The sequence below is a fragment of the Elephantulus edwardii genome, unplaced genomic scaffold (genome assembly GCF_000299155.1).
Source record: "Elephantulus edwardii isolate Elephantulus edwardi_28Jun2011 unplaced genomic scaffold, EleEdw1.0 scaffold00402, whole genome shotgun sequence".
Lineage (NCBI taxonomy): Eukaryota > Metazoa > Chordata > Mammalia > Macroscelidea > Macroscelididae > Elephantulus > Elephantulus edwardii.
The window spans coordinates 882,557-893,104 of NW_006400152.1; the positions used below are offsets into that span (position 1 = coordinate 882,557).

Here is a 10,548-nt window from a genome sequence, read left to right on the forward strand (position 1 = left end):
CCGGTGTCTTGGAGTCTTGGGTCTTCGCCGTCCACTCGGGACAGAACAGGACCAGCGGTTCGGGGGTCCTTCACTAACAGTTGCTACCCTGGACGTGCTCACCAATATGTGTCAAGAAATCTGGAGAACAACCACTTGGCCAAATGACTGGAAGAGATCTATATTTGTTCCCTTCCCAAAGAAGGGTGACCCAGCAGAGTGTGGAAACTATAGAACAATCTCAGTAATTTCAAATGCAAGCAAGGTTCTACTGAAGATTATCCAAAAACATTTGGAAGAGCATATCAGCAGAGAACTGCCAGAAGTCCAGGCTGGGTTTAGAAGGGGTTGTGGTATCAGGGATATTGTAGCTAATGTTAGATGGATCTTGGCTGAAAGCAGGGAATACTGGAGGAATGTATATTTGTGTTTCATTGACTATGCAAAGGGGTTTGACTGTGTGGATCATAACAAACTATGTCTGACTCTGAGAAGAATGGAAACCCCAGAACACTTGATCGTGCTAATGAGAAACCTATACTTGGACCAAGAGGCAGTCGTCAGTACAGAAAAAGAAAACACTGCATGGTTCAAAATTGGGAAGGACTTACGCCAGAGATGTGTCCTGTCTACATACCTTTTCAACCTGTATGCAGAATAGATTATCAGGGAGGGTGGGCTCTATGAGGAGAAATGTGGGGTCAAGATTAGTGGAAAGTCTATCAACAATCTGAGTTATGCAGATGACACAACCCTGCTTGCTAAAACTGAGGAGGACCGGAAGCGCTTGCGGCAGAGGGTCAAGGACTGCAGCCTTCAATATGGATTGAGCTCAATGTCAAGAAGACAAAGATTCTCACCACTGGGCCATTTGGCAGCATCAGAATGGATGGTTAAGAGATTGATATTGTTCACAGCTTTAGTTTGCTTGTCTCCACAGTCAACACTCTCAGCACCAGTAGACAGGAAATTAAAAGACGTATTGTGATGGGAAAGTCTGCTGTTAGGGACCTCTCTAAAGTACTGAAGAGCAATGATGTCTCTCTGGAGACTAAGGTGCATCTGGTAAAGGCCATAGTCTTTGCAATCACTTGTTATGCATCAGAGAGTTGGACAATGACTAAGGAGGATAGAAGGAGAATTGATTCCTTTGAACTGTGGTGCTGGAGAAGAGTACTGAGGGTACCATGGACTGCTAGCAAAACAGGTTCATCCCGGAAAGGGTCAAACTGGGCAGCTCCTTGGAGGCAAAGATTCTGAGGCTCTGTCTGACATACTTTGGACATGTTGTGGGGAGAGACCGGTGCTTGGAGAAGGACATCATGCTTGGTAGGGTGGAAGGACAGTGCGGGAGGGAAGGCCCTCTATGAGGTGGATTGATTCAGTGACTGGGGTAATCAGCTTGGGTGTATTGGAGACGTTGAGATTAGCACAGGATAGAGTAGAATTTAGGGCTGTTGTACATAGGGTTCGCTATGAGTCACAAGCGACTGGACAGCACATAACAACAACAACGGCAACAACATATCAGAGGTGATGAGGCTGTCACAGAATAGAACATGGTTCAGGTGAGTTATTCAGAGGGTAGCTATAAGTCATACTCAACTTGATGACACCTAACAACAACCACGGTAAGTTTTCATTATGAATAACAGTAAAAATTAAACTGTTGACAATTTGAATTTTTCTCCGCTATAATATTGTCAATTAGTCTTGTTCTAACGAATTTTTTGGTTAGTTTTTTTTATATTGAAACATAATCCATATTGAAGACTGTAGTCGAAAATTTTAACAAGTAATTGCATAAGTCTTCTTCACTTTATGTGATCTGTATAATGCTGGTTATTGATAAGTTGTCCTCCTACCTTGATGATTATCCTTCAGATAGTCCAGCTTCTCAGATGGTTTGTTTGGTGTACAGACAGTTATGTGGAAAGAATCCACACTTTTCCTGGTTTTAAATCATGCAGTGTTTCCTTGTTCTGTTCAGGTAATTGCTTCTTGGTGAACATCTAAATTTTAGATACACAAAATTAAGTGTTCTAGAATTGCCAGTCTTCTAAATTATTTTATCCATAATTTGCTGTGAATCACCTAGTCAATTGCTTTACATAGACAATAAAATACAAGTAAACATCATTCTAGTATTTGCTTTTAGCCAAGATCTGACATCAGCAATTATATCTCTCATGGCATGTTCTCTTTTAAATCTAAAGCTATTTCTGCCAGCTCCCCATCAAGATACTGTTTTATTCATTTTTTTTATAATCTTCAGTAAGATTTTACTTGTTTGTGATATTAATGATCTTGTTCAATAATTTCTACAATCTATTGGCTATCTTTCTTTGGAATGGGAACAAATATAAATCTGTTTCAGTCATTTGGCCCGGTACACAATGTATTGTAAGAAGTATATATGCACCCCTGTACCACTTTTTAGTGGCTGGATTTTATGTTATTACCAACCAGATTTGATATGTTACATGACATTTCCAACTCTGAGGTTCTTGGAGGCCTCAGACTTTATACAAACACTTATTCTTTGCAAGTCAATTCAGTTAAGCAGCAAAAACCGAGAAGAGTAGCAACAAACTTAAAACTTATGCAAAAGTCTATTGCAATAAATCACACATTTTCAAATTAGCAGTGACTTTTGTCTGGATTTCAATGTGCTTTATTTATATGTATAAATATTGTGGAATTCTTATAAATCCTTGTCTTGGGAGAGCTAGTATATTTCTTACTAAGCCTCTGATTGTAGGCTGGAGTCTTAGAGTTGCAATGATGCCATAATCACTGACTATTATTATCCACAAAACCCTACTTCTTTAGGCACATTATATTCTTCTCCACAATAGCCTTTAGTATCATCTGTTTGGTAGTTTACTGGTAATCAAATGTGGTAGTGCTCTGGCGGTCCAAACCTACTAGTGGCTTCATAGGAGAAAGATGATCAATATCCTCCCATGTAATTTACAGTCTCAGAAACCGGGTGCTAGGCCCAGCTAGCAATTGATTCTGACTCTGTGGCAATGGCATTGACTTTTGACTAATTCAAAATGACTAGTCTCTTGTTGAAAAAATATTTATAGTTTGTTATATAGTCCTTATAACCACTTCCAATAAAATATTAAAACACCACAGCAATGGAAGAAAAGAAGTGTCAGCTCTAACTAATTCCAAGTAAATGAAATTCCTCATCTTTAATTAACTGTCAGTTTGTGAGAAAGTGGAATTTTTTCTAGACAATTTTGAAATATTTATTTTGAATTTGTATGTAATTATTTGTACAATGAACTACTGTCATTTAAGGGATATTGTTTTAATACTTTAAGAGCTAAATACATGAGTGATAATTGATACTAATTATGTGAATATAGCCTTACTAATGATGGTGTATGAGAATCGCTATTGCGCATAGTTGAAGATTTTGTAATTGAATAGGAATCTATATGCAATTCATCAGTAATACACTAAATATGGGAGTAGATGCTACATAAATAGTTATGTTCATATGTATACATATATGCTGTTGTTGTGTACCAAAGTTTCAGAAGCAACTCATAGCTGACCCTAGCTGGTGAATTTTTTGATGCAGTCAATTGCACAGGAGGGAATTGCCCATATATGTTGAGGTTTTTTTCCCCCCAGTTGCTGTTTTTGTTTTTTTTTAATGTTATTCTTAGTTGCCAAAGTGTAGACTGCTACTCATAGTGACTATCAAAAACAGATCTGAACCTTGCCCTAGGCTGCATCACCCTCACAATCTGATATATTTGAGTTTATTGTTACAATAATTTAATCAATTCATCTTGTGGAGTGTCTTCCTTTCTTTCTTTAACCTTCTGCCTTCCCAGCATAATATCTTTTTACAGACTTTGCGATTACTTGCTATGAATCAGAGAGCTGAACAATGACCAAAGAGGACAGAAGAACAATTGATGCCTTTGAGTTGTGATACTGGAGACAAGTATTGAACATACTATGAACCACAAGAACAAACAGGTTTATACAGGAAAGGGTGAAAACAGTATGCTCCTTGAAGGCAAAGATTTTGAAGCTCTGTCTCACATACTTTGGGCAAGTGGTTAAGAAGGACAATTCCCTAGAGAAGGATATTATGCTTGGAAGAGTGGAGGGACAATGTAGGAGAAGACCTCAGATGAAATGGATTGACACAGTAACGGAAAATGAATGTAGGTATGTCAGAGACAGTGAGACTGTTAAGATGGAACAAAGTTCAGAGCCCTTCTGCATATGATGAATTTGAGTCTCAGATGACTAACTCACATGTAACAGCAAATAAGAAAGTACTTGAGATCACTAAATGATGGAAAAGAGAGTAAATCATGGTTAACTGAGTTGATAATGCCTTACACTATATACAAAATTAAGTTATATACTTGGGCTTTCACCAATCTTAAAACTCTATGAGAAAGTAAAATGTATGTTGTATTTAGGAAGCTCTGTTGATAGTCCATAGCAAGTTGTGCTGCTAATACATTGGCTACACATCTTCATCAGATTGAATCCATCAGATAATCCAAGGGGAAAAGATGGAATTCTCTTTTTATTACTGTCTTGCAACCTGATGAAGGATCAATATGGATTAAATCCATCTTCATGCCAATGAGTGAAGTTGGATTTACTATTCTATGCAATTTATTTGCTTTGGAAAATATTTTTCAATATGCATGTGTATCATTGTTATAGCCTAAACCATTTAAACATTTAAGGATGAAACTAGATTGTTCTTGATGCAGTATGTCTTTTTTTTTGTCACAATTAAGGACAGCAATTTGTTTGTTATGATTTTAATATGGTTGATAGAGTCACACAGCCAATATAATTTAGAACACATAAATAATTTGTCAGGATAATTTATTTGTACTGGCCATCCTCATAAGAAAAATTCAATATTTGTTTTGGTCACTAATCTAAAACGTGCAAAATAAACAATGTTTGCCTTGGTGCTTTAAATGTTTTATTTTTCTTTTTTTTGTTGCTTTTTTTTTTAAACTAGAAACTCACCCAGTAAAATTTTAAGGCATGCAGTGAAAAATGAGTCTATTTCACTCTGAAACCATCCATCCAACTCTCCAGAAGTAACCTTGTATATCCTTCCAGAATTTTTCCATGCATATAAATAAACATATGGGTATATCTTACTTTACACCATAGGATAATTCATGCAAACTGTTATGTTATTTGCTTTTTATCTTGGAGAGTTTTCTAAATTAGCATAACTAGCCCAGCTAACTCTTTTTGCATATTTATATAGTCTTGTATTAACATTACTATTTAATTTGATTTCTTTTTAGTTTGTTTTCAGGTTTTCTTCTTTTTTATTGAGATTTTAATGAAGGATTATAGAGAAATTGGATTTCCATTCATTCATGGTTGCACATTTTCCTCCCTAGCGACCCCTCCCCCTCAGTCCTCTTTTCTCTTTGAAAAGAAAAAAAAAATCTTTCATTGTTATACAATCCCCCACTCCCCAGTCCACTTTATGATGCAGCTCTTATTCTGGACTCTTGTCATACAAATAATACCAAATGATAGGACTGTGGCATCAGGATTGGTGGAAGAGTCATCGATAACCTGTGTTATGTGGATGACACAACTCTGCTTGCTGAAACTGAAAAGGACCTGAAAAGCGCTTGCTCTAGAAGGTCAAGGACTGCAGCTTCCTATGTGGATTAAAGCTCAACATCAAGAAAACAAAGATTCTCACCACTGGGCCAATTGTTAGCATCAGTATGGATGGTGAAGAGATGGAGATGGTTAACAGTTTTAGTTTACTTGGCTCCACAGTCAACACTCTTGGTAACATCAGCCAGGAAATCAACAGATAAACTGCATTGGGAAAGTCAACTGTGAGGGATCTCTCAAGAGTACTGAAGAGTAATGACATCAGACTGGAGACTAAGATGAGCCTGATCCAGGCTATAGTTTTTGCAATTACATGCTATGCGTCAGAGAATTGGACAGTGAATAAGGATAATAGAAAGAGAATTAATGAGTCTGAGCTGTGGTGCTAGAGAAGAGTGTTGAATATACCATGGGCTGCTAGGAGAACAAACAGGTTTGTACTGGCGAGAGTGAAGCAGGAATGCTCCTTGGAGTCAAGGATTCTGAAGCTCTGTTTGACATATTTTGGGCATGTCGCAAGGAGGGACAGGTCTTTGGAGAGGGACATCATGTTTGGGAGAGTAGAGGGATGGCGCAGGAGAGGAAGACCCTCAATGAGATGGATTGATTCTGTGATTGGGGTAGTGGGAATGAGTGTGTTTGAGACAATGAGGTTGTCACAAGATAAAATGGCATCTAGGGCTCTTGTACATAGGGTAGCTTTCACTTACAAGCAACTCGATGGCACATAAAAACAATAACAACATATCCCTTGTAAACAATTCTCTCTCTCTCTACTGTTTCAATGCAGTGTACATTATTTATCCCCTCTTTTCTTAGTTTCTTCCCAAACCTTATGTCAATCCTGTTTTATAACAGTGGCATTATGCAGTATTTTTCCTTTTGGGACTAAAATATTTCATTCAACATAATGTCCTCTAGGTTCACCCATTTTGTATAATATTTGATGAGTTCCTTGTTTTTCAATGCAATATAGTATTCCATTGTGTGAATATACCAAAGCTTCTCTAACTATTTGTTGAAAGGCACTTGGGTTGTTTCCAACTCTTTGCTATTATGAACAAAGTAGCAATAAATATAGGTGTGTTAATGTGTACTTGGGTGGCAGTTCTGGTTTCTTTAGGGTATATTCCCAGTAGTGAAATTGCTGGGTCAAATTGTATTTCTATTTCTCATTTTTTGAGAAAGTGCCATACTGCCTTCCTTAGTGGTTGCACCATTTTATATGCTCACCAACAATGAATAGGAGTTCCAGTTTCTCCACAAGATCTCCAGAATTTGTTCTTTGCTGCTCTGTTCAATTTTGCTATTGTTACTGGGGTGAGATGATATCAAATCGTAATTTTGATTTGCTTCTCTCTTAGAGCTAGGGATTTTAAACATTTCTTCGTGTGTTTGTTCACCATCTGAATGTCTTCTTTGGTTAGGTGTCTGTTCATATCCTGTACCCATTATGCAATTGAGTTATTTATTTTTATCTTGTTGTGGTGTTTGAATATTCTATAAATTCTAGATACAAATCCCTTATCAGACATGTCATTACTAGATATTTTTCTGAGTCTGTGGCTTTTCTGTTGAAGAAATTGTTGGATGTGCATAAAGATTTTATTGTTAGATGGTCCCATTCATCTATTTTATCCACCCTGGATGTAGGTTTTTCAGGAGGCATGGTAGCCTGTTTATGTTGTGGGTTAGGGCTTCTAGAGTTCTTCAAGCTTTTCTTTAATGAAGTTTATAGTCGTTGGTTGTACTCCTAGGCCCTGATCCTCTTTGATTTGATTTTTATGTTTGGTTTGAGGTGTGGTTCTTGCTTGAGTTTTCTGCAGATATTTTTCCAATTTTGCCAACACCATTTGTTAAAAAAGCTGTCATTTCCCTATTTAACAGATTTAATCTCCTTGTAAAAAATCAGTTGTCTAAAGGTAGGTGGGCTTATTTCTTGAATCTCAAGTCTATTCCATTGATCAATGTGACTGTCTCTGTACCAGTACCATACTGTCTTGACCACCACTGCAATAGGATTTGAAATCAGGGAGTGAGATGCCTCCTACCTTGTTTCTGTTTTTCAGGAGTGCTTTGCTTATTTGGTGCCTCTTTCCATTCCAAATGAAATTGGTGATTGCCTTTTCCATCTCATTGAAGAATGAAATTGGTATTTGCATTAGGATTGCATTGAATGTGTAAATTGCCTTTGGTAGTATTGTCATTTTCACACTATTGAGTCTTCTTATCTAAGAATAAGGTATAGTCTTCCATTTTTCTAGGTCTCTTTGTTTTTATAGTAATGTTTTGTAATTTTTTAAAAAATAGATCCTTTGTGTTTCTGGTTAGATTTATTCCCAAATATTTAATCTTGTGATTAGCTATTGTGAAGGATATTACTTTTCTTAGCTCCAGTTCTGTATTATCTTTCTCACTGTAGAGAAATTAAATTTATTTTTGTATGTTGATCTTAAATCATGCCGCTTTGCTGAATTGGTCAACTATGTCCAGTAGTTTCCCTGCTGAGTCTTTAAGGGTTTTCTATGTATACTATCCTATCATTTGCATATAGAGATAATTATACCTCGTTTTTGCCAATTGGGATACCTCTTGTTTCTTTCTCTTGTCTTATTGCTATCAGGAACTGAAGAACAAATTCAAATCTCAAGTTGAAATAATCAAGGATGCTTTAGGCGGAATATTATATGATCCAGGAAGTATTAAAAGAAATTGGAAAGAATATACTGAGTCACTGTATCTAAAGGAATTGGCAGACTCAGAAAAATTTCATGAAACAACATATGAGCAAGACCCTATGCTGATGAAGGAAGTAGTTCAGGCTGCTTTGAAGGAAATGGCAAAAAATAAGGCCCCAGGAATAGATGGTATACCAATTGAAATATTTCAGCTAACACATGCTGCCCTGGACATGCTCAACAAGTAGTGCCAAGAAACCTGGAGAACAACCGCTTGGCCAACTGACTGGAAAAGATCTATATTTGTTCCCATCCCAAACAAGGGTGACCCAACAGAGGGTGGAAACTATAGAACAAAATCATTGATTTCATATGCAAGCAAGATTCTACTGAAGATTTTCCAAAAACAACTTGAACAGCACATCAGCAGAGAACTGCTGGAAGTCCAAGTTGGGTTTAGAAGGGGTTGTGGTACTAGGGAATTTGTAGCTAATGTTTGATGGATATTAGCTGAAATCGGGGAATACCAGCGGATTGTATATCTGTGTTTCATTGACTATGCAAAGGCATTGACTGTGTGATTCATAATAAACAGTGGCTGACTCTGAGAAGAATGGGAATCCTAGAACACTTGATCGTGCTAATGAGAAACCTGTACTTGGACCAGGAGGCAGTCGTCAGAACAGAGCAAGGGAACACTGCATCGTTCAAAATTAGGAAGGGCATATGCCAGGGATGTGTCCTGTCTCCATACCTTTTCAACTTGTATCTAGAACAGATTATCTGAGAGGCTGGGCTCTATGAGGAGAAATGTGGGGTCAGGATTGGTGGAAGATCTATCAACAATCTGAGTTATACAGATGACATATAACCCTCCTTGCTGAAACTGAGGAGGACCTGAAGCACTTGCTGCAGAGGGTCAAGCAGCCTTCAGTAGAAACTGAGGCTCAATGTTAAGAAGACAAAGATTCTCACCACTGGACCAATTGGCACCATCAGGATGGATGGTGAAGAGATTGAGATTGTTCATAGCTTTAGTTTGCTTGCCTCCACAGTCAATATTCTTGGCACCATAGCAAGGAAATTAAAAGGCGTATTGCCATGGGAAAGTCTGCTATCAGGGACCTCTTCAAAGTTCTGAAAAGCAATAGTGTTTCTCTGGAAACTAAGGTGTGTCTGATACAGGCCAAGGTCTTTGCAACCACTTGCTATGCATGAGAGAGTTGGACAATGACTAAGGAGGATAGAAGGAGAATTGATGCCTTTGAGCTGTGGTGCTGGAGAAGAGTACTGAGGGTACCATGGATTGCTAGGAAAACAAACATTCATCCTGGAGAGGGTTAAACCAGGCGGATCCTTGGAGGCAAGGATTCTGAGGCTCTGTCTCTAACATACTTTGGACATGTTGTAAGGAGGGACAGGTCCTTGGAGAGCGACATCATGCTTGGTAGGGTGGAGGGACAGCGCAGTAGGGAAGGCCCTCTATGAGGTGGATTGATTCAGTGACTGGGATAATAGGAATGGAAGTGTCAGAGATAGTCGATTAGCACAGGACAGAGCAGAGCTTCGGATTCTTGTACACAGGGTCACTATGAGTCACAAGTGACTCGACACCTAACAACAATTACAACAATTAATGCATTATATGTTTCCTTGATAATTAAATTACATGGAGCAAGGCATTTTTAAAAATTTATTCTTTACTCTCCATATTTGGGAATGCACTTAAATTTTAAGTATGTATAATATATAGTTGATAGATCTCCCACCAATCCTGATGCCACGTTTCTCCTCACAGAATGATCTGTTCTGGATACACGTTGAAAAGGTATGGAAATAGGACACATCCCTAGTGTATGCCTTCCCAATTTTGAAGCATACAGTGTTTCTTTGCTCTGTTCTGACGACTGCCTCTTGGTTCAAGTATAAGTTTCACATTAGCATGATCAAGTGTTCTAGGATTCCCATTCTTCTCAGAGTCAGCCACAGTTTGTTATAGTCCACACAGTCAAACACCTTTGCATAATCAATGAAGCACAGATAGACATTCCTCAGGTATTCCTTGCTTTCAGCCAATATCCATCTAACATTAGCTACAATATCCCTAGTACCACGACCCCTTCTAAAATCATCCTGGACTTGTGACAGTTCTCGACTGATGTGCTGTTCCAGTCGTTTTTAGATAATCTTCAGCAGAATCTTGCTTGCATGTGAAATCAACGATATTGTTCTATAATTT

At 37.9% G+C, this 10,548-nt stretch overlaps 1 pseudogene; it reads right to left on the minus strand.

The window, feature by feature from the left end:
* Nucleotides 1-10,548, minus strand: part of LOC102873101 — a 195,867-nt pseudogene that overhangs the window by 110,105 nt on the left and 75,214 nt on the right.